Below are 13,914 nucleotides of genomic sequence, written 5' to 3' on the forward strand. Positions count from 1 at the left end.
GGTCACCCCCTCCCCAGCCAAGTGCCCCTCCCGTCACCCCTGAGTTTCCTTCCTCTGCTCTTACACATGACAGCCACACGCACATATACCACTTCACGCTTGAACATATACCACTTACACACGCAGGCACACACACGCGCACAGGGAGGATGCCCTCGGGTACACACTCGCTCACAAGCACGTGCACGCCCACCGCACACCCACCATGCTTGGCCACCAGGGTCTGCAGTGAGTCTGGCCCCACGGGCACTTCCCCCCAGGAGGTCAGGCTGGCCGCAGGGCAGCCCCTAGAGGCGCCTCGGCCCCACCCCAGCCCCTGCCCCCTCCCTGCCGCCTCCCGGTTCCCTCCTGAAAGCGACTGTGCACACGTGTGTGCGTGTGTGTGTGTGTGTGCGCGTGTGCGTGTGTGTGCGTGTGTGCACGCATGCCAGTCTGTGCATGTGTGCGTGCATGTGCGTGTGTCTGTGTCTGTCTTGGTTTCCCTCCCGGCTCTGCCCCGTCCCCTCCGGCCTCCATCCCGAGGCTCTGTCTCTCCATCAGACTGGTCAGTCCTGCCTGAGAAATGCTGAAAGATGAAGTCACCTCATCCCCCACCAAACCCGGGCTCGCTGCCCCACTCTCCCTGCCTCCACTCCCAGCATGAAATAAACTCGCTGCGCTGGGACCTAGGAGTGTGAGCGACCGTGACCTTGGGGCAGGTGGGGAGGCACCCGGGTGGGGGCTGCCCTCAGAGCACCCATGCCCAGCCCCTGCCCACCAGGGGCGTGCGCACGAGGGCGTGAGTGTGTCTGCATGTCCTTGTGGGCAGTGCTAGGTGGTTCCCAGGACAAGGCCCCTCATCCTCCCAGCTCCTTGCTGGGGGACCTCAAAGGCCTCCCTCTGCCCCCAGAAGGCCTGGAGGACTGGACACAGAGGCCCCAGGCTGGGGAAGGGGAGCTGGGCCTCCTGCCACTGAGAGTGCAGGGACAGGGATGCTGCAGGGCAGAGACCTGCCAGCCCAGCCGGGACACCAACCTCAGTCTGAGCACTGGGCACCACCCCTTCCTGAGTCTCTTCCCGGTGCACCCCCCGGATCTACCAGCCGGGGAGGTGTAGGGTGCGCCCAGGGCCGGGGTGGAACTGGCCCCAGGAGAGGGTAACAGGCATCCAGAGAGACCCCTGCTCTCTCTGTGCCTGACCTTGGCCTCCAGGCGCATCTACCCTCAGGAGGACTCCATGTGGGGGTGGTTTAGAACTCCTCTGAAGGCAGCCCTTCCAGCATCCCTGGGCGGTGGAGCCTGGTCCCACAGACACATCCACCGAGCAGGGTGTCGCAGAAACCAGGCGGGTTCTGGGACGGAAGCCTTCCTTGATGACCCAGATTAACCCCGTAATAGACCCCAGGGGCACCGCGTGTGATGGCCTCCTGTGGTCACGGTTTGATGTCCCTCTGTGCATCTGACTCTCCAACAGCTCGGGTTGTCCAGGCACAAGCCTGCTCTGCCCGCCGCTGTGTCCCAGACCCCGAACGGCAGCGGCCACAGAGGAGGCCGTGAACACCTGCCTGCTGGGGGTGGGGGCCGGGCCCTGAGCGGATGGACGGACGGAGGGAGGGGGTGGTCAGCAGAGGGCTCAAGGTGTGCAGGTGGGTGGCTGGTGGGAGGACGAGTGGAGGAGGTGGGCGTGAGGGTGGCTGTGTTTCTGACCGAGGGCTTGTGGTTGTGGGGTGCATCCTTCCTTCCTGAGTGAGGATGGGCCTCTCCTCTGTGGACTGGCTACTGGGTGATGGTTCACAGGGTGGACCCTCCACCGTGGTCTCTCTCTGTCCCGCCATGTTTCTTCCTCCGTCCTTCCCCCGCTGACCCGTGGTGTTCTCCGTGGACAGGGGCCATCCTTAGAGGCAGGTCTAAGCCCTCGCCGGCCTGGGGCCCGGGCCAGGCAGGGGACAGCAGCTGGGTGGGGTCCAGTGCCGGGGACCAGCCCCGGCTGATCCAGGGTATTCGAAGGAGAGACGGCTAGGCGAGGGTCAGGGAATAACTGTTTAATTACACTTTAATTAAGGATACAAAGAGTAATAGAATAAGGATAGCTCAGTGAGGAAATTCAGTGGAGAAAAGCGGCTGAAATAAGGATAGCTCAGTAGGAAAATTCAGTGGAGAAAAGAAGCTGAGTGGCTTGGTTTACGCGGAAAATCAATATAACCCGTGACACCAGGTTAGCTCTGACCACGGAGGCCGCAGGCGCCCTCTCGAATAGCGGAAGGTGCCCCACCTTAGACACCTTCTCGAGTGGGTCTTAGAAGCCCAGGCAAATAAATGGTCGCAGAGGACATCCGCGCTCCAGATGGACGCTCAGCTGGAATTTGGGAGAGAGAGTGACATGGGGAGACCAAGTTTCAGTGAACAAGGCCCGCACTTTATTTTCCAAAGTAGTTTTTATACCTTAAGTTATGCATAGAGGATAATGGGGGAAGGGGTAGAGTCATGCAGCAAGCCAGGCTTTTTTCCTGTAAACTTATCATATGCAAAAGTTCAGGTGATAGACATCATCTTCTGGCCCGGAGGCCTGTTAACATTTTAAGAAACTTATCTTTCTCTAAAGGTGATTATTCCAAAGTCAGGCGCCAGCCTTCCAAAAAGCATTGAACAAAGCTGCATTTTACATTTCTATACACCCATTATATCAATCAATACACTGCCAAGGACACAGTAGGAGTATGGAGACTTAGCAGCAAACATTGGCCCAACAAGTGAAAAACCCTTCACCAATACATTTTCTAATCAATCTTTTAACTACTCAAAGGAATCTGTGTTTAGGCAGTTTAGAACATCTCCTGCCTCTCACAGTTGGGAGGCTCTGAACAATCACATGTGGCCGGAAAAACCCATTCAGGCAGGCTAGAGGATTTCCAAAGGAGTTTGTAGGTTAAACACTGTCACACCCAGGAATTATTAACTGGAGCGGTGAGCTAACTCTTTTTTCAGAGAGAGGTAGTGGGGGACAGCCCCCCGTAAAGTCAGAGGTGTAGGTGAAAGCACAAAGCAGAAAGTAGGCAGACTCTGGTTTTGGGGGTAGATGCTCGAGAATTTCCAGGGGGACTCCTGAGGCTCGATCCCGCCTTTGCGTATGCCGAGCCTCCTTCCTCATGACCTTTGTCATGGGCGGAGTGCCTCACGCTGGCTCCCGGAAGTGATAGAATTCCAGTTGAGCTATTCCAGATCCTCACTCAATATGCAATGTGCCGGCTCCCAGCAGTCCAGGCCCTGGGCACAGGCAGAGAGGTGGGGCCCCGCTCGGCCCCCAGACTTCTTCTTAACCCTGCACAGCCCTGCGAGGGGCGGGGGGTGCTCCTTGGTGCCTTTGCACAGATGGGGAAACTGAGGTTCAAGGATGCTGGCCGACCCCTTGGCAGAGTCACCAGACCTCTGGCCACACGCACGCCCCTCCTGTCTGGTCGGTGGTGTGGGCCTGGGGTTCACTGTCAGCTGGGCTGGAAGCACTGCGAGGGTGGGGGAGGACAGGTGCTCCGGTCCTGAGGGGACGGAGCCGGGGTTGGGCAGAGACGGGCGCTGGAAGCATGTGTTCTGGCCTGCGGCTGCCCCGCTGGTCTCCGTGGGAAGACAGAAGGGCCTGTTTAATAGTCCGAAGAGCAGTTTCCGACTCTGAGCTGCCAGGCCCCGGCCACCAGTGACCGGCAGCGCGCTGGGAGCCCGAGGGGGTGTCCCGCAGCCCCGCCTCCGGCCTGCCCTTCCCCCAGCCCCGGCCTGGCCCCGCCCTCCAGCCTGGCCCCGCCCTCCAGCCTGGCCCCGCCCTCCAGCCTGGCCCCGCCCTCCGTGCCCCGCCCCTCAGTGACCGGCCGCGCAGGGAGCCTGCAGGTTGTCCCTCCAGCCCCGCCCTTCCCTGGCCTCGCCCTCCGTGCCCCGCCCTCCGTGCCCCGCCCTCCGGCCTGGCCCTGTCCTCCAGGCTGGGTCTCCACCTGTCCCCGTGGGAGAGTGTGGGGCGATGGCCCCGCCCGGCAGGCCCAGATGGCTTGCTTTTGGCTCAGGTCAAGACGCAGCAGCGCAGGGTCACTGCGGCCGCCCACCCCCAGCCCCGCTGGCCGGAGTGTTGCCACAGCTGTCCTGCTGGCCGTCTGTCCCCTGATTACAGCTGGTGAAGTGGCGGCGTCCGATGTGTGGGGACAGCCCTGTGGGACGGAGCCCTTGGTCTGTGGGGTCTGCGCTGACGCCGGGGAGTTAGTGTCAAAATCAAACTGTGGGACACCCAGCTGGTGCCGGAGAATCAGAGAACTGGTTGGGGTGGAAACGGCCACATTTGCTGTCGGACAAGCAGAAACCCTGTAAAGTCGAAAGCGGAGGCCTGGGGTCAGGGACACGGGTGGGTCCAGCCAGTCCCTGGACTCAGACTCACTGGCACCTGAGCCTTTAGAGGCATGAAGATGTCAGAAGACCCCAGCGCCCTGGGGAGCTCAGCCCCGTGGTTCTCTCAACCAAGCCCCCCTGCAGGCAGGGCCAGACATGGGCGAGGGCCCAGACCAGGCCCCGACTCTGGCCGTGGGATTCTAATCCTGCTAGCCGGGTGGACACACGGGCCCTGCTGAGCTGTGGTCGTGACGTTAGTGGGGCTGTTGAGTCCAGGAACCCGGGAGTCAGCGCAGTTCTATTTCCCAGGTCTCTGGGGCCCCTGAGGGCGGTGACATGGCTGGGAGGACAGAGCTGCGTCTGGGTCTGGGTGGCCGCAGTGACCACCCTGGCGCAGGAGAGACCACCCTGGCCCCTGGGGGACCGTTTCAGGGAGAGCAGAGGGCCCTTGAGGTCTCAGGACCCTTTGAGGCCCCATGTCTGCAACTGGGCTTGCTGGGGTCTGACCACTTGAGGGGGGACAGGGCAGGGCAGCCAGAGGGACAGCTGCACGACCGTGGGGCCGGGGAGAGGGCACAGGGCGGGACCATGGGTGGTTGACCCCCATCCCCTTTCCTAGTGAGGAAGCCACAGTTCCCACCTGTGGTGGGGGAGGGCTGGGGCCATGCTGAAACACGGCCTCCACCTCCTCGGCCTTGCCCAGGCCTCCCGCACACGCGTCACATGCACACCACACACACACACACACAGAGCACATGCAGGCGCACACATGACCCTGCTCGTGTGCCCACACAGCTCTTGTTCCTGGTAACCTGGGGGCACCAGCTGTGAGGTCTGAGGCCTGCGGCAGCCCCACACAAGCCCAGCCCAGCGCCCGCCGCCCAGGAAGGGACACTCCTTCCTGGAGTCCCAGCCTTGGAAAAGCCGGAGGAGGTCAGGGGAGGACGTACCTGCCGCTGAGCAGGCGATCGAGGCTCCTCACGCCTCCTGCCCCGGGGTGCGCGCTCTGCCTCCCATGCCCACACGTTTCTGGGATGCAGCCTAGAGAGAGCGTCGGGCGGTTGGACCACCGGGGCTGCACACCCGCCGGTGCCTGGCAAGGCCCCAGGTGAACCGTTCGGATTCGGTGGTGGGTGTGGAGAGCAGCTCGTCTTTGTGGCCCAAGACACGCCTCGTGAGGACGATCCCACACTCGTGAAAGCTGCCAACCCGGATGGTCCTCCCTGTCCATGTTCGGGGCCAGGTCCAGTCTCAGCAGGAGAGCTCCAGGGGCTGTGAACCTGCTCCGCAATGTTCAGCCACAAAAAGGAAGAAGAGTCTGACACACGCTGCACCAGCGTGAACCCCGAGGACACTGGTAAAAGGCCAGACACGAAAGGACGCAGAGCGTGTGGCTCCGTTTACACGAAGCGTCCAGAACAAGTGGGTCCACAGACAGTGGAGCAGTGGCTGACAGGAGCTGGGGGCGGAGGGGTTAGGAAACCCTACGTAGCTTCAGAGTGGGGGCTGGAATCCAGGAAGACCAAGGCGTGGCTCCGGGGCGGGGGTGCTTCTGGCCCCACCCGGACCTCCTGAGCGCATCACTAACAGCCAATCATTTAATCGCCTGCATGATGCAGCCACCCCAGACCCCGCCAGTGAGGTCCGGAGAGGTCCGGCTCGGTGAACGTGCAGAGGTGCTGGGAGGGCTGTTCACCCCAGCCATCGGCCGATTCCACCCTGTACCTTCAGGATACGCTGCAAATAGCAAGTGAGCCGTGGGCCTGCCTGTGTGGGCTGCACCGACTAGTAGTGAGCCCCAGGAAGGGGTCCCGGGAGCCCCTGATTACAGCTGGTGAAGTGGCGTCCGATGTGTGGGGACAGCCCTGTGGGACGGAGCCCTTGGTCTGTGGGGTCTGCACTGATGCTGGGGAGTTACTGTCAAAATCAAACTGTGGGACACCCAGCTGGTGCCGGAGAATCAGAGAACTGGTTGGGGTGGAAACGGCCACATTTGCTGTCAGAGTGCTGTCTGTAAAAACGGCTCAGAGCTGCGTGCTCAGGATGAGGCTGCTGGGTCATAGGAATCCCACGTCTGGAGTTAATAGACGCTGCCCACAAACATGTACATGTATGCACATACACATATATACATACATGTGTACACACAGCAAAACCTACGCATGCGTGCACACAACTACACACATACACACACACATAAATATATTGTTGTTTAGTCGCCCAGTCGCATCTGACTCTTTGTGACCCCATGGAAAAAGCAGGTGGGAAAGATATAAAGCACCAAGTAAGAAAGTATATTTAAATCCCAATATAAGTTATTACATTAAATGAAGTTAACTAAATATGTCTTAAAAGTCTCATCAGATAAAATTTTTTCTTAATTAATTTATTTCTGGCCGTGCTGAGTCTTTGTTGCTGCCCAGGCTTTTCTCTGGTTGCGGGGAGCAGGGCTCCTCCTCCTGTGGTACCCGGCTGCTCTCTGCAGCAGCTTCTCTCGCTGCGGAGCATGGGCTCTGCCGTGTGTGGGCTCAGTAGCTTTGGCACATGAGCTGAGTTGCTCCATGAACCAGGGATCAAACTCATGTCTCCTGCACTGGCAGGTGGATTCTTTCAGGGAAGCTCCTAGACAGGATTTTTTTTAAATGCATCATAGGCTGTTTTATGAGAGAAACATTTAAGACAAAAGGGTAAATAAATGTTAGGAGGAAAAAAAAGAAAAACAAAAACAAAAAAATATTAGGAGGTAAAGGAAAAAGAGTCCCTAGGTTAATACCAGTCCAGTGAAAGTCTTACTAATACCAGACAAAGAAGCCTTTAGGACATAAGAATTACTAGTGACGAAAGGGTGATTTCATAAAGACAGTGGAATCAAGAACATACAAGAACTTTCCATTTGTATGAAGTTAATAATATGGCCTCAAAATAACAAAAGCAAGAAATAACAGAACCACAGGCGACACAAACCCACAATCCTTGAGGGACTTTACAGACCTCCCTCCGCGGATGACGGTCCTGGCTCAGGGGCCGTCCCGGACATGAGGCCTGAGTAACGGGGTGTGCAGAGGGCGCTGCACTCAGCCGCAGGTCATACCTTCGCCCCAAGGACACAAGGAGGCCTCCCGACAGCTTTACTGAGGTGGAACGGACATGCAGCAAGCCAAGCATGTTTCCAGGGACAAGTTGGTAAGCTTATAAATGTGTGTGTGTCTGTGGAGCCATGGTGATGACGCTGAGTAGGTGGGTCTGTCACCTCAGAAGCTCCCTGAATGCCCCACCCCGCAAGCCCTGCTGCTATCACAGGCGAGTTTGCATTTTCTAGTCTCATCTCAGGGGAAACACACAGAGCAAACGCTTTTATTGCCTTCTTTCACTGAGAAAAAACGAGCTTGTGATGCATCCACATGGTTGCTTGAATCAATGGTCCATCGCTTTTTGTTGCTGAGAGATGGGCATACCAGACCACCTGACCTGCCTCCTGAGAAACCTGTATACAGGTCAAGACGCAACAGTTAGAACTGGACATGGAACGACAGACTGGTTCCAAATTGGTAAAGGAGTACATTAAGGCTGTATATTGTCACACTGCTTATTTAACTTATATGCAGAGTACATCTTGTGAAATGCTGGGCTGGATGAAGCACAAGCTGGAATCTCGTGGAATATTGGAATGTTGCTGGAAGAAATATCAATAACCTCACATACGCAGGTGACACCACCCTTATGGCAGAAAGCAAAGAGGAACTGAAGAGCCTCTTCATGAAAGTGAAAGAGGAGAGTGAAAAAGTTGGCTTAAAACTCAACATTCAGAAAACTAAGATCATGGCATCTGGTCCCATCACTTCATGCAAATAGATGGGGAAACAGTGGAAACAGTGATAGAGTTTGTTTTCTTGGGCTCCAAAATTGCTGCAGATGGTGACTGCAGCCATGAAATGAAAAGACGCATGCTCCTTGGAAGAAAAGCTATGACCAACCTAGACAGCATGTTAAAAAGCAGAGACATTACTTTGCTGACAAAGGTCCATCTAATCAAAGTCATGGTTTTGCCAGTAGTCATGTATGGATGTGAGAGTTGGACTATAAAGAAAGCTGAATGCCAAAGAATTGATGCTTTTGAACAGTGGTGTTGGAGAAGACTCTTGCGAGTCCCTTGGACTGCAAGGAAATCAACCAGTCAATCGTAAAGGGACTCAGTCCTGAACAGTCATTGGAAGGACTGATGCTGAAGCTGAAGCTCCATTACTTTGGCCACCTGATGGGAAGAACTGACTCACTGGAAAAGACCCAATGCTGAGAAAGATTGAAGGCAGGAGGAGAAGGGGACAACAGAGGGTGAGATGGTTGGATGGCATCACTGACTCGATGGACATGAGCTTGAGCAAGCCGTGGAAGTTGGTGATGGACAGGGAGGCCTGGCATGCTGCAGTCCCTGGGGTCGAAAAGAGTCGGACATGACTGAGTGACTGAGCTGAGTGCTTAACCTCACAGATGTACCAAAAGTCGGTCACACATCTGCCCACTGATGGGCATCTCGGGTTCACACTTTTCACTTCAGCTCAGTTCAGTTACAGGTTTTACTATGACCGATACATCTAGTTTAGGTGGGTATTTACAAAAGTTAACCAACTACTAGACCACAAAGCAAGTTTCCATACACATAAGGATTAAAATGGAGGAGTAGGGGACTTCCCTGGTGGTCCAGTGGCTAAGACTCCACATTTCCACTGCAAGGGGTTCAATCTCTGGTGGGAAAACTAAGATCCCACATTCGGCATGGCCAAAACAATTTTTTTAAATTTTTATCTGACCACAAAACAAACGTATTGTAAATCAAATCTTCTTTTAAAAAAATCTCTGCAGGTCTGGTAATTAAGAAATGTTCTTCTAAGAACATTATAAATTACCTATAGTTCAATTTTTAAAAAGGAAAAAAGGAGGGAAAAAAGTTCTTCTAAGGAGTTGATGAGCAATTAAAGAGGAAATCGAGGTGGAAATCAGAAATTGTTTTTATAACTTTATTTCTTTATTTCTGGCTGTGCTGGGTCGTGGTTGGTGCACAGGCTTTCTCCGTTGTGGAGTGTGGGTGTTACTCTCTGGTTGCGGAGCAGGGGCTCTAGGCACGTGGGGTCGACAGTTCCTGCTCCCTGGCTCAGTTGCTCTGCAGCCCATGGGATCTTCCTGGACCAGGGATCGAGCTCATGTCTCCCGCATTGGCAGGCGGATTCTTTACCACTTAGCCACGAGGGAGACACTGAAGATATTTTTCACTAAACACTTTAGAAAACACTTTATGTCAAAGCTAGTGCCCCATCCCTGGGGCTGGCGGGGGGTGGGTGTGGGGGGGTGGGAGGGGGTGTGGGGTGTGGGGGGGTATGGGGTGTGTGGGGGAGGCCCCCCCCACCCCGCAGCCGCCCCTGCACGTGTTAGCGGAGCGGAAGGGGGAAGGGTTAACCTCCTCGGTCAGGAAGTGGAGAAAACGGCAGCTCGCCCCGAGGGCGTCTCAGGAGGAAATAAGGCAGCCGGGCCAGGACCAAACGGAACAACAGCAGAGCAGACAGCAAAGTCCCCGGCGGTTCCTGCAGCGGTCAAGTGGACGGACGGCGGGCAAGGCTGCCCGAGGAAGGAGAAAGGCAGCACCCACCGCCAGGCTGCACAGCACTGCCCGAGACCATCCAGGCTCACGAGAGGGCATCGCGGGCACCGTCACACGCCCAAAGGGAAAGTTTAGATGAAATGAGCAAAGTCCAAAACAAAATACCTACTAAACTGTCACACGAGAACACAGAAAGCGGGGAGGGCTACCGTGTCCCCTAGAACTGCAGACCGGAGCCCCCAACCCCGCGGCTGCTGCACTTGCCAGGACTCGAGGTGCGGGAGTGGGGGGCGCTCCTCGGGGTCCCTGCTGCGGGCCGGGCCAGGCTGGGAGGGCAGGCCAGGGGGAGGGGCCGGCGAGGGAGAGCCTCCACCCCCAGGGTAATCCCCACCCCCAGGGCAATCCCCGCCCCCGAACCAACGTCAGGCCAGCATCAGAGAAGACCTGCTCGAGGGGTGAAGCTCCTCCGAATAAAGGGCAGAGAGGGCAGATTTGCATGAAAGGCACCTCACTGATGAACGGGGCGCCTGTGCAGGGCCTTCCCGCTGCCTCCCAGGCACACGCGAACTTACGACGGCAGTGGGGAAGGGCGATCTCCCCCATAGGAAACTGGGGTCCCTGCACAGCTGAGGAGGTGCCCCTTTCTCCTCACCTGCGGGGCTGCCGGGTCCCCGCGGAACCACCTACTTCCTGCGCTCGGCCACAGGCCCACTGAAGGCTCTGTTTTCAAAAAAAAAAACCCTGTAAAGTTAATCTCCAAGGACACGGATGTAAAACGCTAACAGGAGGAAGGAGAAACAGGAAGGAAACACCAGCAAGGGCAGGGCCCCAGGGCCGGCTGCCTGGTTCTAGGTCCGGATCTGGGCTGGGAGGCCGTCAACCCCAGGGACCCTGCTTTCTCTGCAGCCGCTCCACTTCTGCCCTTCATCGGCCCAGGTTTGCACCTGATGGACGAACCTGCCCCTCAGTGTCCAGGCAGCGCGCCTGTGTTGGCCGTGGTCCCGCCCGCCTCTCCTGCAGGCGTGGGCGTCCCGGGGGGCCCTTTGGGAGCTCCGTGCTTCCCCGCCGCCCTCCCGGCCCGCCTGTACAGAAACCCACTTTCCCCCACGACTGGGTCTAGAGCCCCATCCCTGGCCCAGGGGCTGTTACGGTCTCCAGTTCAGTTACTGCGTCCCTGGAGCGGAGCCGGGCTGCAAGCTGCCTGGACAGGAGGCAGCCACAGGAAGTGTTGATGACCGGGACCCCTGCACCCCTGTTCGTGTCCCCTGGCTCTTGGGGAGGTGGTGCCTTAGGCTCGCTCCCGGGTGGAACACAACCCCGCGTCCCTCGAGACAGAAGGGGTCCTCTGGGCGCTGCCCCATGGTCACTGCCATTGGTCCCCCTGGGAAGCCAGCCCACAGATCAGGCACAGGGCCTGTGGACGTGGCGTCCGCGGCAGGGCCGCCCTGCCTGCTTCCTTCTGGGAAGGATGCCAGGGCCCGGGTAGGTGCCCCACGGGCCTGGACGGTGGATATGGGCCCGCTCCACATGGCCAGACCACTGGACCCAAGTGGCCTTGGGGCCAGGCGGAAGGCAGGTGCCTGGCCCACTCGCCCCTCGTGTGGCCCCCACCCCACGAGCAGGCAGAGGGTAAGGAAGCGTCAGGGGGGCGGGCCTGGGCGCGGGGGCGGGGGCTGTGTGAAGCCGGGCCCCCCTCCGGTCCCTGAGGCTGGGGAACGGGGAGGACAGGACAGGAGGGGCCCGTCCTGGAATGTTGTGCCCTGGGGGAACTTGGGAGGCTGCAGGCTGGAGCTGTGCAGCTGGCCCACTGTGGGCCCGAGCCCAGGCCCTGTGGGCGGCGGGATCAAGTCTCCTGATCCTGGCCCCGGAGCCCCCAGCACCATCTGGGCCTGCTGGCCAGGGACCAGGCCCTGGGGGCCTCCAGAGCTGACGCCGCCTGTTTTCTGAGACAGGAACGGGGGTGGGCTGGGGTGTTTGGGGTCCTGGGGGACCGGATCTGTGGGTGCAGAGCTGAGCAGGAGCCCCCGCCGCCCGCCTGCCCTCCTGGGCCCATGCTGGCCCCGGGGAAGCACCTTTCCCAGTAGCTACCCCCTAACAAAGTGCAACCTGGGCCTGGTTGCCTGACTCCCCAGGAGTCACACCTTGGCCCCCAAACACACAGTGAGGACACAGGGCCCCCAGGGAGGGTGATGCCACGTGACTGAGGATCCCGCTTGCTGTGGGGGCACCCCGTCCAGCTGTGGGGAGTCCTCCAGACGCCTCTGCTGGGAAGACAGAAGGGGCAGCCTGTGTGGGGAGCTCTGTGAAGGGCCTGTGCACTCCTGGGTGACCATGGGGCAGGTCCCCAGGAACAGGGCTGGGTGAGGCCTCCAGGCCAGTCTTGTCCTGGAAAGGGGCCCCCACCATGCTGACCCTTCTGCAGACCCTTGACCTGACCTGGGAGCCAGGCGGGGCGGCCTGGACTCCCAACATGGAGGGAAGTGCGGGGCTGACAAGCCAGGCTCCCCCCGCCGCCCCTGCCCCATGCAAGCTGACCAGTTCCCAGGAGCCAGAAGAACAGACAGACCCTGGGAGGGAGAACAGGCCCCCACTCAGCAGGTAGAGCCCTCCTGCCCCCAGCCCCAGAGCACCCCGGAGCATTCACACCCCTTCTTTCCTCCCCGGGGGGCTTGCTGAAGGCTGGCGAGGCCAGGGTGCCAAGCAGCCGGAGCTCAGCCAGCAGGGTCCCCGGCTGGATGTCAAGGTGTCCAACGTCACCCATCATCCGTGGCTGCCCGCACAGCAGGGCTCCTCCCAGGCAGCCATCCGGGGACCCCCCTGGTGTTCTCCTAGACCGGAAATGGGGGTGGGCTCGGGGAGGGTCTTGGCTCTGGGCACCGCAGATCCAGCCCAGGGAACTGCCCGTAGGATCCCTGGGGGTCTGAGGCCCACCTCCCTTCCCTGGTGAGGAGGCCACAGTTCCCTGGGTGCTGGGGATAGGAGGGCGCAAACCTCATTTCCACCGAGTGCACGCACCCAGACGCGCATGCACACGTGTGCACCGGCGCCTGCGTCGGCAGACAGGCTGTCTCTGGTGTTTCTTCAGGATGATCGCCCCGCAGGCGGCTGTTCGGGTGGCTCTGGCGGGAGCTGTTTTGTTTTGAAGGAAGTTATTGTGTTTCTTAGGTCTGGGCGGATTAGCCGGGAGTCGGGTTTTTTCCACTCCAGCAGTTACTGGAGCCCCCGGACAGCAGATGTCCCCTGAGGCGGCTGCACGTGGCGGGGTCCCCTGGCTGCCCCCCGGGGAAGGCTGGGCGGGTGGGCTGGGGAGACCAGTGTGAGGCCGCAGTGGTCCCAGAAGCAGACCCCACTCTGGCGTGTCCGGCTAGCCTGGTCTCGGGGGCCCCACACCCTCCTTCCCCTGCGTTCTTGGGCCTGGGTCACGTCTCACCCCCACAAGGCCCTGGGGGGGTCCCTGTGTGCCCCTGGATCCCACAGCACCAAGTGGCGTCCATGCCCACCCTGCTTGGGCCGAGGGGACAGGGTGACTCTGAGGCAGGGAGCTGCCCCCATCCAGGGCCAGGCCTCCGGAGACAGCTGAGCCCTGAGAGCCAGGCGTGGGCGCTGGGCGTGGGAGGGCATGGGTGCAGGGCGGGGGCACGGGGCGTGGGGCGCAGGGCACGGCATGCGCGGGGGTGTGGGCACGGCATGGATGGGGCATGGGCGCAGGGCAGGGGCCGGGCGTGGGTGCGGGGCAGGGGCGGGGCGTGGGGGGCATGGGCGCGGGGCGTGAGCGCAGCGTGGGCATGGGGCGGGGGTGCATGGGCGCGGGGCGTGGGGGTAGTGGGGGCGTGGGTGCGGGGTGGGCTGTGGGCGCGGGGCGGGGCGTGGGTGGGGCATGGGCATGGGTGGGGCGCTGGGCGTGGGCGCAGGCCAGGCATGGGCGTGGCATGGGCACCTGGCGTGGGGTGTGGGTGCTGCCCTCTTCTCACCCCCATGCTG

The sequence above is a fragment of the Bubalus bubalis genome, chromosome 12, assembly GCF_019923935.1.
Source record: "Bubalus bubalis isolate 160015118507 breed Murrah chromosome 12, NDDB_SH_1, whole genome shotgun sequence".
Classification (NCBI taxonomy): Eukaryota; Metazoa; Chordata; class Mammalia; order Artiodactyla; family Bovidae; genus Bubalus; species Bubalus bubalis.